General features: G+C 43.9%; 1 long non-coding RNA gene across 1 annotated transcript in view; it reads left to right on the top strand.

The window, feature by feature from the left end:
* Positions 1-75: 75 nt before the first annotated feature.
* LOC120638527 overlaps positions 76-14,979 on the top strand; it is a 29,137-nt gene continuing 14,233 nt past the window's right edge. The window contains exon 1 of the long non-coding RNA XR_005660220.1: positions 76-1,321. This is a non-coding gene — a long non-coding RNA (uncharacterized LOC120638527). The remainder of the gene's footprint in view (positions 1,322-14,979) is intronic.

The raw sequence follows: 14,979 nt of genomic DNA, 5'->3' as shown, positions 1-14,979 counted from the left end.
CGTCAACAAGGAAGAGACTTTGCAAAACCACTGATGGGCTCTACCTGAGACAGGTGATTGCTGGCCTGTGGGGGTGGATAATGGAGGGAGGCGGGGCCTTCTCTCCCTGTTCTACCCGATAATGGGCCTGGACCAATCAATGACTGCCATTAAAGCCCCAGATGTGATGCCTAGGGCAGGTAGAAGGCAGTCGCTTTGAGTAGCAAAAACAGCATTTAGAGGCACACAGAGAACACGCAGGCAGAGGCATGCCGAAAGAGGGGAGCACCTAGAAGCAGCAAGGAGGCACAGATGGGAAGCACCTGCAGTTGGAGAGCAGCAGGAGAGCAGCATTTGGAAGCAGGAAGAAGAAGCCTTGGCAGAATGTTCTCCTTTGACCACAGACTGGTATTGGACCATTGGTGAGGTGGAGTGGAGTGAGTGGTAAAAACTAAGTAAAAAACTTAAGACATTAAGCTTGGCGATAAGAGGTATGGTTTGACTTCTACTATGTATCACTAAGGCGCCTCTGGCCCAGGAAGGCCCTGGTTGGTACGAACTGGGGGGCTCACGACAACTCTTCTTTAGGTTTCCTATGCCTCCCATAGATCACTGACCTCAATAAATTCCCTCTTAATTTTAACCACCACTGGGGCAGTACCATAAGTACTCCAAGAAGCCCTGGGACAAATCTTTTGGAGACTAAGCCTTTCAACTTCCCTATATCATCTTCAACCCCCATGGGTTCTGATCTGAGTTCCAAATTTCAGTTCTGTGGGATGCTTTTCAGCCCCCATATGACCATGCTGTTAACAGAAATCCTTCGCATCACTGCTTTAACTCAACTTACATACGAGGTTTATGCGGTCACTGGCCGTGAAGACACGGTTACCACACCTGTGAGAATGACTAAGTTTAGCCCTTTGAAAAATAGCCATAACGCATATGAGTTAGAATCCTATTCACTCCCTAAAGCTGATGAATCAGCCCCTTCTGAAGACTACTGTTAAGCCAGGGTGGTTCTATACCGTGTTCCGGTCTCAAGGTGGATTGCTTATGTGTGAGGGGCGGGGGGCAGTGAAGATAATTACTTGTGCTTTCTTCTCTATAATCCCACAATTCCTTCTGTAGTCATTATAGCCAACAGTCAGGTTGCTAGAAACCTGGCATCAAATGTTCAAGTTGATGGGTCCTTCTTGACTAATTAACAACATATGTTACTTCATATTTTCATTAGCCTATGTCTTCATGATCAACTATCTCTGGAAAGACACATCTCTTAGAACTGTGGATAGTATTGCTCTCCGAATGTGAAAAACTGCAAAAATGAAGTGCTGGAAAGGTAAGCCACTTCCTCCTCTCTATCTCATCCTCATACTCTCTATCTTCTCAAACATTATCTCTGTCCTGCTTACCATTTTCTTCTGACTCCATCTTTTCTCTGTAACTTTATCTTGTCCTTGCCAATATTTTGGAGTCCCCTCAAGGGGTCGAAGCAACTGTTAGAGGATAGAGCACAGACCTGGGAGTCGGAAGGACCTGAGTTCTAATCTCAGCTCTGCCGCTTATCTGCTATGTGACCTTGGGCACTTCACTTAACTTCTCAGTGCCTCATTTACCTCATCTGTAAAGTGGGGATCAAGACTGTGACCTTGGGCACTTCACTTAACTTCTCAGTGCCTCATTTACCTCATCTGTAAAGTGGGGATCAAGACTGTGAGCCCCAACTGGAACAGGGACTGTCTCCAACACGATTAGCTTGTATCCACCCCAGTGCTTAGTACAGTGTCTGGCATACAGTAAGAGTGTAACAAATCCTTGAAGTAAAATAAATTCAAATTATACTTTGAACCCGTGAAGTAAAAAAAATGCAGCAGGGCCATTGTGGAACCAATTCATTTAGTCTGTTGACTCCCCTCCTATCATTACTACAGCCAACCTGGAATTGTTCAGGGCGAGAGAGCAGATCCTTAAAAAAACTTGGAGGGTGATGGATAGAGCTAGGTAAGTGACAGAGTGAAGCCAGGTTCCAAGATTGGATTCCAGGATCAGAGAAAAAGAAAGGTTAAATTTGATAATAATTATAATGGTCGTATTTAAGTGTTACCTATGTGCCAAGCATGTTCTAAGTACTGGGGTAGATACAAAGGTAACCAGGTTCAACAGAGTCCCTGTCCCACATGGGTCTCACAGTATTAATCCCCATTTTACTGATATGGTAAATGAGGCACAGAAAAGTGAAGTGACACCCAAAGTCACACAGCAGTCATGTGGCAGAGCTGGGATTTGAACCCACGTCATTTGATGATCAGGCTCATGCCATTTTTAATTAAGGCTTTGTGTGCTCCAGGATTTCCTGGAATCTCCTCAGTTGTCAGTCTGGTGACCCCAAACAAGTTAGGGGCAGATGGCTCTAAGAGCTGAGAAGCAGGGTGGCTAAACTTAGCTCATTGGCTTCTCTGGTAGTGTCAACATCTGGACTTTGGCCTTCAACATTTGGACTTTGTCCTTCACACTAACCCTACATCTAAACTTAAGTGTAACTTTAGCCATAACCCAATCACTGACTCTAACCAGCTTTCTCTTTTCTTTTAATCATTGGAACCGTAAGGGACCGCTGGAGTTTAGATGCTGTTGGCTTTGGGTTGAACAAGCCTGGTGCCTGGCAGTGAAAAGATGGCTGCTCATTCAGCCCTTTGCTTCCAGCTAGTTTGTTGAGCATTCTGCCAAATAAGACAATGGCAGGGATAATTCGACCTATTGCTCAGATAAAGGAAAAGGAAGACAAGTCTCGTAGCAGTCTGTGCTTTAAGTCCCAGGTCAGGAGTCACTTTCGGCTCCTCGCCTGTACGGTTGAAAGAGCCTGTTGTAGAGAGCAAGTCTTGAGGAGAGAGAACCTGACTGGAAGAATCGGTCAGAGTATTAGTGGTTTACACAGGGCCATTTGCATTTCAACATCTTGCCAGTTCTCTTCCTGCTGGGACCCCGAGTGCAACGAGCAAGTAGGCAAAGGTGCAGCTCGTTGTCAGGGGCAAAGGATTTGTTATGCTCAGGGCCCATTCATGATGGAAGTGACAGCGGCACAGTGCCGATGTTGTTCTGTGGTACCGAAACTTTGCAGTTTGTTGTCCTGGAAACTGTCGCCATCTCTGGAGATGCAGCGTGGTCCCCAGGGACCAGTCTGGTACCCCTGTTCTCTTTTTTTGACCATTTGTTAGTTCACTCGATTTTTCTGTGGTTTAATTTTTCTTTCTGGAAAGTACAGTTGTTTGCTGTGAAGCTCCTTGGAGACTCTGTTTACTCAACAAACCAAAACTGGACAGGAGTTTCTGTTCCTTGGCAATTTGTGGCTAATGGATAGTTTTCACTAATACAGGGCATAGATATCTATTTATAACCAGTTCTCTGTTGAGCATTATCCAGGCTCCTTCCTAAATAATAATAATAATGAAAATAAAACAATATTTGTTGAGCACTTATACGCCAAGCACTGGGGTAGAAAAGGGATTGTACCTAATTTTCACCAGTGTATTCTTTTCCAATGCTTATAATAGTGCTCTGCACATAGTAAGTGCTTAATAAATATTATTACTATTACTCCATTTTTTTGCTTCCTACTAATTGCCTTTAGGCCATTTCACTGCTTACTAGGAAGATATGCCCAGAAAGACAGAAGGCAAAAATCAGTCCATTTTGCTACTTATCAACAGTTTGAGTAAAAGATTGTTTTATTATCCATGGATTTGAATTATCCACACTGCTTGAATTCCATTAGTAGGGATAATTGAGAATTAACTATTCGGAAAAGAAATGTAACCATTTCCAGCATTTTGACACTGAACATCTAGGATGCGCCCCTTATTTTTATGCTATTTTTACCCACCTAAATCCAAACTGTTACTTAGAAGACAGAGATAACATCTCTCAGATGTGCGTATATATCGCGTGTTGGTGGGACTTGAGCCTGTGTGGTTGACCTCTCCTCTTTGGATAGAGGAATGCTGGGAGCCAAGGCCTAGAGTCAAGGCACAATGGATGCCTGAATGCCAAGTAGCCATTAGAAAAGATGGATGGCCTATGGCTGAGGGAGTCAGTTTGACCTGCATTTTCACTGCTGTTATTTACTGCTTAATGGGATACCCAATAAAGAGAATAACAACTTTGTATAAGCTGCCGGGGTCTCTTTCACAACCTGCAGCTGTTCCCGCTCTCATTCCTCAGTCCAGCTCAGGCTGAGAATACTACCCATTTATGGTAGGTAGACAGGTAAAGAGGTCTCGTATTCATTTATGAGGTTTTTTTTTGTCATTAATGGGGATATTTTTATCTGTCCATATGGTATATTTGTATATATTCATATCCTTGAAGATACAGTCTCTCCCAGACAGTGCTCACCTAAAAAATGAGGCCACTCAGAGCAGATCAAAAGGGCTCAGAGCCAGGATTGTTCATGGACTTGCTCCCTCCCTGGGGTTTCTTGCCATCTCTTCATCCTCCAGGGGAAACTGTTGAGAGAAATGTCAAAGGAGAGCGCTAACCTCTGCTCTCCAGGAAGAAAGCATTTATTCGGCAATGGCTGCTGCTGCTGCTGTTACTGCTGTCCTTTTTGCTCCTTCCTGCACGGTTCCAAAAGTTACTTGTGGATTCAGGCAAATGCAGAGAAAACCAGGCAAAACCAGAAGCACACTGAGGACCAGCGGAAAGAGCACAGCCCTGGGACTCCAAGGACCTGTATTCTAATCCCGACTCCTCCGCTTGGCTGCTATGTGATCTTGGGCAAATCACTTCATTTCTCTGTGCCTCAGTTCCCTCAACGGCAGAAAGGGGATTCAATGCCTGTTCTCCCTCCTACTTAGACTGTTCATTCAATTGTATTTATTTAGAGCTTACTGTGTGCAGAACACTGTGCGCTTGGGAGAGTGAAATATAACAATAAATAGACACATGCGAACCCCATATGGGATCTGATTACTTTGTATCTACCTCGGCACTTAGTACAATGCTTGGTACATACTTAACAAACACTATTATTACTGGTAATAATAATAATACTAAGGCCTTTGTTAAATTTTAGGGGGGATCAACTCCGTAGGCCCTTTCCTAAGGATCCACTGCTCCCTGAGTGTGAGGGTAGCAAGGTTAGTTTTAAGCGGTTTAAGTCCATGTTGGGGCTAAGCTGGCAGAGAGAGAGGGAAAAGTAATGGGTTGGGGAGACAGATCAGGCCAAGCAAGAGCTGCAACTGGGAGTGGATTTGGAATTCCTCATCTTTTCCCTGGACCGGTAAGAGCATCGAAGGAATCTGGGGTTCCCTCTTCAGTAGCAGCAGCGGCGGTTGAAATGGAAGCAGTAGTTGCAGCTGGGGTTAGTCCTCAGAGGAGAGGGATAATTTGGTGAGAGGTGGAAGCCAATGTCCTGAGGCCTTGGGGAGAGCTGGAAAAATGGGAGGTGACAGGCTGGGGGCTGTATTGACTGAGGATGGCTCGGAGATGTCAAGGGCGTCTCTCAGCTACCTTGGATGGGAATAGCACTGGTGAGGTCTGGGGGTGAGGGCAAATTGAGGGTGGGTTTCAGGGGCAACAGGAAGGAAGGGGCCAGAATTTCCCAATCTAAATGGCTGCTCCTTCTTCTGACCACGTCCAGCCACGTTGGTATAGCGGGAGCAGGGTCCAAGAGTAAGATGAGGGGGGATTTTTCCTCCAGATCAGAGACCCCCAGGAATGGGAATTGGTTAGTCCAGGTCACCATAGTGGGGCAAGGTGAGTGGCCTAAAATCAGTGCAGCCCGTGCTGATTAAGCTATTGAACTGTACAATACTGACACTTAGTGGGAAGCGGCATGATCTAGTGTACGGTCAGCATATGATTCTGTCCCCTCTGGGCATCAAAGTCAATCAATCAGTGATATGAATCTAATGCTTACTGTATGCAAAGCACTGTACGCTTGGGAAAGTACAATACAACAGAGTTGGTAGAAACGATCTCCGCTCAATCTATCATTGGTATTCATTGAGCGCTTACTGTGTGAGGAACACTGTACTGAATGCTTGGGAGACTACAGTACAAGAGAGTTGGTAGACATGTTCCCTGAGACGATTCTGAGCAGCAGAGTGAAGTATAGACTGGAGGGGTTCTCGTCTGTCCGTCTCCCCCGATTAGACCGTGAGCCCGTCAAACGGCAGGGACCGTCTCTATCTGTTGCCGACTTGTTCATTCCAAGCGCTTAGTACAGTGCTCTGCACATAGTAAGCGCTCAATAAATACTATTGAATGAATGAATTGAATGAGGGGACAATCAGGAGGCAGGGAAATCAGCGAGGAGGCTGATGCAGTAGTCAAGCTTGGCTCAGTGGAAAGAGCCTGGGTTTCAGAGTCAGAGGTCATGAGGTCATGTCAGCTGTGTGACTGCGGGCAAGTCACTTAACTTCTCTGTGCCTCAGTTACCTCATCTGTAAAATGGGGATTAACTGTGAGCCTCACGTGGGACAACCTGATTACCTGATCACCCTGTATCTACCTCAGCGCTTAGAACAGTGCTCTGCACATAGTAAGCGCTTAACAAATACCAACATTATTATTATTAAAGGATGAGAGCTTGAATGAGTATGGTCGTAGTTTGGATGGAGAGGAAAGAGCAGATTCTAGAGGTGTGTAGAAGGTCATCCTGACAGGTTTTCATGACAGATTAAATGTACGCATTGAATGAGAGAAATGAGTTGAGAATATTGCCAAGATTGGGAGGTTTTGAGACAGGGAGGAGGTGCTGCCGTCTACAGCGATAGGAAAGTCAGTGGGATGGCAGGGTTTGGATAGCAAGTTGAGTGGCACATTTATTACACATTTATAAATTGGGAGTGAGAAGACAACAGAGACAAGGCACTTCCTGGCAAGTAGCTTCTCCCTGGCACTGGGCTGGACTGGGGGAGGAGAGGCACTCCTGCGTCTTCTGGATTGACTGAAAGTTGGAGTTATGTGCTAATAGATGGGAGTTGCAAATACTTTCAGGAAAGATGTCTGTAGCTGTCTCAGAATCTGGAAGCTGCTAGGTGATCCCTCATTCTGGGCTCCTTCTGGATTTCAGCTTTCAGGAGTGGAGTGGAGGCTGAAATGGCAGAGAGAATGGCAGCAAATGTCTTTTGGATTTTCTTTAGGGTTTTTTTGGCAGGGGGAACACCCCCCCCCATTTGTGTTCCCCAATGATGTACGTGAACTGAGTGTATTATGGGATTAGAGAAGCAGCGTGGCTCAGGGCAAAGAGCATGGGGTTGGGAGTCAGAGGTCATAGGTTCGAATTTCGGCTCTGCCACTTGTCAGCTCTGTGACTGTGGGCAAGTCACTTAACTTCTCTGTGCCTCAGTTACCTCATCTGTAAAATGGGGATTAAGACTGTGAGCCTCATGTAGGACAACCTGATTACCCTGCATTACCCCAATGCTTAGAACAGTGTTCTGCACATAGTAAGCGCTTAACAAATACTAACGTTATTATCATGGTCAGGAAACAACCCATTCATTTTCTTTTTCTCTTCTTATGAGAGAAGAGTAAATACATTTTGCTGAATGTCAGACCCTAGTAACTATGTGGTCTTCCGAGGAAACTTACATCTGTTCCTGTTCAATCCTGGCAGTGGAGCTGTGGCATGAGGGAGACCATCAACTATGAGGAAAAAAAAAAGTAAAGAAATAAATAGACAAAAGACAATGCTGACTATCACAATTAAATGTAAGAACAGTGGAATGATACATACTTCATCTTAAAAATTCATTATATATTTTTCTTCTTATATCAGTCTTCTCCTTATTGAATTTTTATCAACTGAAATCAGCAAATAAGCTGTGGAGAATTTTTCTTGTTTTTTTTTTCCTTTCTATCCTTTCATTCACAGTCCCCTTTTTTCCATCTGTTTTTCTTTTCTTTTTTGCCAGGCGTTGCATTTCCCAAACTTTTAAAGTCCTCCCTCCGCAATCTTCCTTTCCTTTTTCTGCAATCATTTCTACATCTAGGAACATAGCATCACACCACGGACTATTCCTTGAGACATAGGAGATTAGTCCAACTTTTGGGGTACATATAAGGAAAATGGGAGCTAAAGAGTTTTAATGACTTTCTGAAGCCACGAGTCAATAACAAGAGCACGGGCTTTGGAGTCAGAGGTCATGGGTTTGAATCCCGGCTCTGCCACTTGTCAGCTGTGTGACTGTGGGCAAGTCACAGTTGCCTCAGTTCCCTCATCTGTAAAATGGGGATGAAGACTGTGAGCCTCACGTGGGACAACCTGATTCCCCTGTGTCTACCCCAGCGCTTAGAACAGTGCTCTGCACATAGTAAGCGCTTAACAAATACCAACATTATTAATAACAGAGATGGGAGTAGAATTCATGGACCCTATTTCTTTAGTCTGTTTTTTTTTTAGTCAAAGGAAACTACTATGCCTTGCTTATTTTTTTTAACGTGCTCTGGAAATAAAATTTGTCTTGCCATTTGGTTATTTATATCTTCTCAATTAATTGAAAACATAGGGGGGTTGGGAAACAGCACACACTTAATATACAACATTGACTTTGGTGGCAAAAAATTAAAAGGTGTTTCTTGAGAATTTGCAAAAGAAATCAGAAAGCACAAATGAAAACTAGTGTCCAGACCAGATAAATTCATAGTAAAACAGTTGAGTAATTGGTCAACATACAAGACTTAAAATCAGGACTCACCTCATGACTTTCGAAAGTCACTTTCCTGTCATTTGATTTTATTTCCTTCCAAAAGCAGGCTTGGGTTGAAGAGGACGGCAACAGGGAAGTCAGAGAGCACCCTCCATAGTGGAGTGGGGTCTGAACAAAATTTTGTTTCCCATTTTCATAACAACTTTTCTTATTTAACTTTTGTCTTAGAAACATTTTTTGGCAATGTTTTCATGGAACCGTTTCAAAACATTCAAAAAGCTAATGCTTCAAAATTTAAAGAGAATTTCCATGTGTCAGGGCACGATGACTTAAAAAATACGTAAGACTGTGTTTGATTTTGAAATCTGGTTCCAAAGGACCCCATTTTTTCCTCCCTAAAACCCCTCCCCAAAGTTCTCCATCAGGCATGATGAGAGCCCCTCCTACCTCTACACTCTTTCCCAACGTTTAGTACAGTGGTCTACACACAGTAAGCACTTAATAAATGCTATTACTATTATGAATTGGACCATACTCCTAAATTTCCTGGGGAGGGTCAAAGTCTTCGAGGACTTAGCCCTGAGAACCTTCTCTGATAAACGGTTTTCGAAAACGGCCACTAGATCGTGCTGCTGTCTAGCCAATAGACACTGGGCTTGAGCTTCAGCCTCCATCTCCGACTTCTGGTTCCATCCTCGTTTCCTCCCTTTTGGAGCGTTTCAATTTGCCGGGAGCTGAAAGATCTTCAAGTGAGTCACCTGCGGCCCAGGAGTTACTCACTGCCAATCATCCCACTTCATCAGAAATCCCTAATTCTTTTGCCACATGGACAACGTAAGGTTGTTTCCCATCTGCAGAGGTTTCTGTCTTCATCGTGCCGGGCGAAGCGTTTGAGAAGTCATCTACCTTTCTAAGGAATCCCCGTGGAGAGAAAGCTTCCTGGAAGCTGATTGGAGTCCGGCCTTTCCTGTGGGGCTTCCTGGTTCTTGAAAGATGTCTGATCTCCGAGCTGCATCTGCTGCCTGTTAGTCGATGGCGGAGACCCAATCACTTGACATCCCTAATGGGCTCTACACATCATGAAATATGAATCTTATGCCTAAACTCCAGAGATGCTTCAAAATGCAAAATGTACAGTATTCTGCCTGCTGGCAGCTAGCCTCCCTTTCCTAGAGGGTTCATGTTGCCTCTTGTGCAGTAGTTATCCCCTTAGACCAGCTCCATGTTTTCAGGCGGTTCCTGGAATTTTTATCTTCAGAATTCTTTCTCTCCTGTTACAAGATCTACGACTCTAGCCTGACTTCCTCTTTCCCTTTATCAGTCCCTGCATCTCAGATAGGAAGATCTTCTCCTCATCTCTGCCTTCAATTAAAACTGTGACAAGATGAATGCCGTGATTCCAGGTTTTAATCTCCAGGAGAGATTTCGTTCCTTATCTTGTATCTGAGTGTTGGGTCCTTAAGCCAGAGCTGACTGTCAAGGTGATATTTGAGACTTTTAAGATATTAAACTTCTTCTCTGACCCAAGTGTTTAGTCCCGTGAAAGCATTCTGGCTTCCTGGTTCTTCTACTGTTTTCTCCATTTTTTTCCTCTCCCACTTCTCCCTCCTTCCTTTTCTCTTTTTTTCTCCTTTCCTTCTTTCTTCTCTCACCTTTTCACCTCTCTCCTTTCTACAAAAAAAGGAAGACTAATAAATGATAGTTTGAGCAATACTGAGCCCTCATTTTGGGCAAGATTGGACCAACCAGTAGGAATGAAATAGGAGCCAACACAAACTTTTGGAGAAGTTTTCATTAAGTTGAGCCAGTTTAAACACCTTTGTGTGAAGGATGGTAGGAGAGAATGAGGCCGCTTGTGAGCTCAAACCCCAGAAGGGTCAGATAAAGGAATGGGGTGGGTATATGAAAATGCTTCTGGCAATTCATATGTATTATTTGTAAACAATATATAAACTTTAGAAGGAGTTTGTTTCTGGAGGAGAGAGCACTGACCAACCAAACAGATCCTATGCTTGAAATATTCTGCTCCCTGACAGTGAAGAAAGATGTTCCCAGAATGTCAATCTGGATAGAGAAGCAGCGTGGCTCAGTGGAAAGACCCCAGGCTTGGGAGTCAGAGGTTGTGAGTTCTAATCCCAGCTCTGCCACTTGCCAGATGCGTGACTCGGGGCAAGTCATTTCACCTCTCTGTGCCTCAGTTACCTCATCTGTAAAATGGGGATTAAAACTGTGAGCCCCACGTGGGACAACCTGATCACCTTGTATCCCCCAGAGCTTAGAACAGTGCTGTGCACATAATAAGCACTTAACCAATACCACCATTTATTTTCATTTTATGTTATAGCTACTTGGGTGTTCTGCTGATTATTTTGGTTCACAAACTTTAAAGGAGTTTGAATGAGCAAAACACTTTCTTTCAACTGTGCCTAGAAAGAAACAAAGGGCAAACATCTCTAAGACCCAGACCTTGCTGGTGTGATACAGCACTTGTGCTCTCCAGACTCAACTACTGCAATAATTTATAGCTGGGACTATTAGGGAGTCAGTAAGTCAATCGTATTTACTGAGTACTTAGTGCGTGCAGAGCACTGAACTAAGCTCGTGGGAGAGTACGACATAACAGTGTAACAGACACAATCCCTTCCCATAACGAGCTTACAGCCTAGAGGGGAGCTAACATGGATTATGAAAGTCTATGACAGTGTTGAAAGTTGTAGGCCCAGCGGGCATTCCATTCTCTGGAAACCACAAGTCAACCCTTTCCTGATTGAATCCCCTGAGGTCAATCTAGGTTAGGTCCACCCACCGGCTTCTGATTTGACCCTCAATTATCCTATGGAGTTACAGTATAGTACCAGTATCCCTCTTTTTTTAATTTTAGAGTATTTGTTAAGCACTTATTATGTGTCAAGAACTGTTCTAAGCACTGGGGTAGATACAAGGTAATCAGGTTGGATACAGTCCCTTTCCCACATGGGGCTCACATTCTTAGTCCCCAGTTTACAGATGAGGTAACTAAGGCCCTGAGAAGTGAAGTGATTTGCCCCAAGTGATATAGCCAATAAGTGATGGAGCAGGAATTAGAACCCAGATCCTCTGACTCCCAAACCTATTTCCATTAGCCATGCTGCTTCCTTTTACCCATCCACTTTCTTCTCTCACTCTGAAGACACAATTTCCCCACTTCATTCTAAGATTGTGAGCTTTTTGGAGGGCAGAAATCATGTCTAATTCTCACCTGTGTGATTTTTCCCAGGGCTTAATACAGTGCTTTGCATACAGTAGGTGCTTAATAAACATTATTATCAGTACTGCTACTATTATTCTCTGTTCCTCTCAAGCATATATTCCTTTTTGCCAATTCTCCTACCTCCAGCCTTTGCTTATGTCCTTTCTCCTGACTGGAACTCCCTCCCCTTCAGATCTGCGAGACTACACCTCTCCTTGACGTCAAGCCCTTCCGAAATCCCACTTCCCTAAGACTTCTTTCCCCAGTCAGTTTTTATTTTCCCTCAGGTCATATTGTCCCAGCTACTATGCCATCATTTGTGCACCCCTCCCAGCACTTATGCCCTCACAACCATCCACAGCACTTCTGTACATATTGATTTACATACTCTATTATTTAAGCATTTTCTTGTATCTATGATTTATCTTGTGCCTGTTTCCCAGTTAGAGTGGAAGCTACTTGAGGGCAGGGTTTCGTTCAGTCGTGCTTACTATGTGAAGAGCACTGTACTAAGCGCTTGGGAGAAGGACAATATAACAACAACAATAATAATATTCAATTCAATTGTATTTATTAAGCTTTTACTGTGTGCAGAGCACTGTACTAAGCCCTTGAGAAAGTACAATACAATAATGAACAGTGACATTCCTTGCCCACACCGAGCTCATGGTCTAGAACGGGGGAGAAAGACATCAATACAAATAAATTAAATTATGGATATAAACAAAATTGCTGTGGGGACCTAGGGGTGGGGAAGAGCAAAGGGAGTAAATCAGGGCACTGCAGAAGGGAGTGGAAGATGAGGAAAAGTGGGGCTTCGTCTGGGAAGCCCTCTTGGAGGGGATGTGCCTTCGATAAGGCTTTGAGAGGGGAGAGTAATTATGGTATTTGTTAAGCGCTTACTATGTGCCAGTCACTATACTAAGCACTGGGGTGGGATACAAGTAAATTGGGTTGGACACAGTCCCTGTCCCATGTGGCACTCACAATCTCAATCCCTATTGTACAGATAAGTTAACTGAGACACGGGGAAGTGAAGTGACTTGCCCAAGGTCACATGTCCGACAAGTGGTGGAGTCAGGATTAGAACCCATGATCTTCTGACTCCCAAGCATGTGCTCTATCCACTGTACTACATTGCTTTTTAAAATAAACAATAAACGGACACATTCCCTGCCCACGAAGAGCTTACAGTCTATACTGGGAGAACAGTGTGAATTATATCTTCACTCTATGTTACTCTCTCCCTAACACTTAGTTCTTAGCAAATGCAATTGATCTCTTGATAGGTTGATTGATGGGGTTGGTTTCAGAGTCACCATCAGATTGCTGTTTGGCAGGACTTGGGAGTCCATTTGGGTTTAGAACCCTGAGGAGCTTTGATTTGTGGCAGAATCCCAGTTTCCAACCTGATCCCAGGGTGTTGGTTTAGACCTGATGTGTCTCTGGAACATATTGACTCAAAGGGCTAGTTCAGTACTTCCATTCGAGCCACCCCCAGAAGACAACTTTCTTTGCAAATTCCACCTCGACGTTCTCTTCTCTACACTTTTTGCTAATCTACTTCACGATCCAGTTCAAAATTCTGACTTACAGTCAAAACCCTCTGTGGGAAGGGACTGGGACTCTTGAGGAATGAACACCAGTGGAATTCTAACGTCCTCAACACTGGACCATCCTCTGTGGTCCTGGTGATCAGCTGCAGACAGTCTGAAAGTTAATTCTGGTTAGAACTGTGGGAGGACTACCTAAATTAGGAGTCCTAGGGCCGTGCCTCTCCTTTCAGTAGCATCTGTTAAGAGGTTACTCTGTATCAAGTGACGTTCTAAGAGCTTGGGATAATTATTAAGTAATCAGGTCGGACACAGTCTTTATCCCAAATGGGGCTCACAGTCTAAGTAAATCAAGTAGGAAACATGGAGACTACGTTTATGAGTTTAATTCCAGTGCTGTCTGGTCTGAAGACTAGAACAAGAGAGGATCCTTTTCCAGTTACCGACTGGAAGGGCCGTCTTTCAGTTTTTAGCCCACTTAAGCAGGACCATGCATTCCAGGTGGATGAGACTCTTATTATATTTTTAAAGCCCTCCAGAGGAAGAGGTTTTACCCCTTCCTCCATGAATGACTGAAAATATCAATAAGTTCAAGAGGACTTTGGATCAACTCAAGGATGTGAGATTCATAATTAGCGTAATTCTAGAGGGGAATTAGGGTCGAAGAAGGAAAAGCTAAGATTGATGATTTATCTATGGCTTTTGGGATGGATGCCTAGGAAGTCAGTCAGTTGTATGTATTGAGCACTTGCTGTATGCAGAGCACCGTACTAAGCGCTTGTGAGAGAACAGTATAACAATATAGCAGATGCATTCCCTGTCCACAACAAGCTTACAATCTAGAGGGGAACCGACACAGACTATGAAAACACCATCTTCCCTCCTTATTGTCACTGTTGGAGATCGAATACCAGGCTAGCTGGGTTTTTTGTTTGGCCCAGAAATGATATTGTTTGTGCACCTAATTAATTCAAGTGTCATTGGCAGGACATTCATCTTTTGTCCAACCTAAATCCTACATGCAGCAGCAGTTTGTCACTCAGAGGGGAGAAGCAGAAGCCTCAAAAATATTGGAGTAAGAAATCTGATCACTGACTAATAGGCCATCAGCAGCATACTGTTGACTCTTCATTTCACACAGAGGAATGTACATTTTAATGCAACTTATTTGGAAAAATGCATGTGCCTAATATAGAAATTCTGGCAAACAAAATCGCTTTCCCATAGAATTCATTTCCTCTCGGTTTCACTGAGATCTTGACTGGCGGTAGGATTCCTGAGGTGATTTATTATTCGTTTACACAGAGAAACAGCTTGTCTGTATCTGAAGGGGAGGGGGAAGCGTGGCCTCATAACTGGAGAGAAGACTTCGAGTGTCAGGACTAGGGTCCGTGATTCATTTACACTACCTCCCCAGGCCTCTTTTTTTTATCTGTCTGTAAGTCGGGGAAAAAAGTCATTCTTTTTCACAATTCTGGGACTTGGAAGTTCATTCTCCTCAGCCTACTCTGAGGCTATTGGCTGAGGAATTCCACACGATGATATATTCGCTTAAAGGACC

Source organism: Ornithorhynchus anatinus, chromosome 7 (genome assembly GCF_004115215.2).
Source record: "Ornithorhynchus anatinus isolate Pmale09 chromosome 7, mOrnAna1.pri.v4, whole genome shotgun sequence".
NCBI classification, from domain to species: Eukaryota; Metazoa; Chordata; class Mammalia; order Monotremata; family Ornithorhynchidae; genus Ornithorhynchus; species Ornithorhynchus anatinus.
Note: the sequence above shows the minus strand (reverse complement) of the source record. Positions and strands in the feature narration are given on the sequence as shown.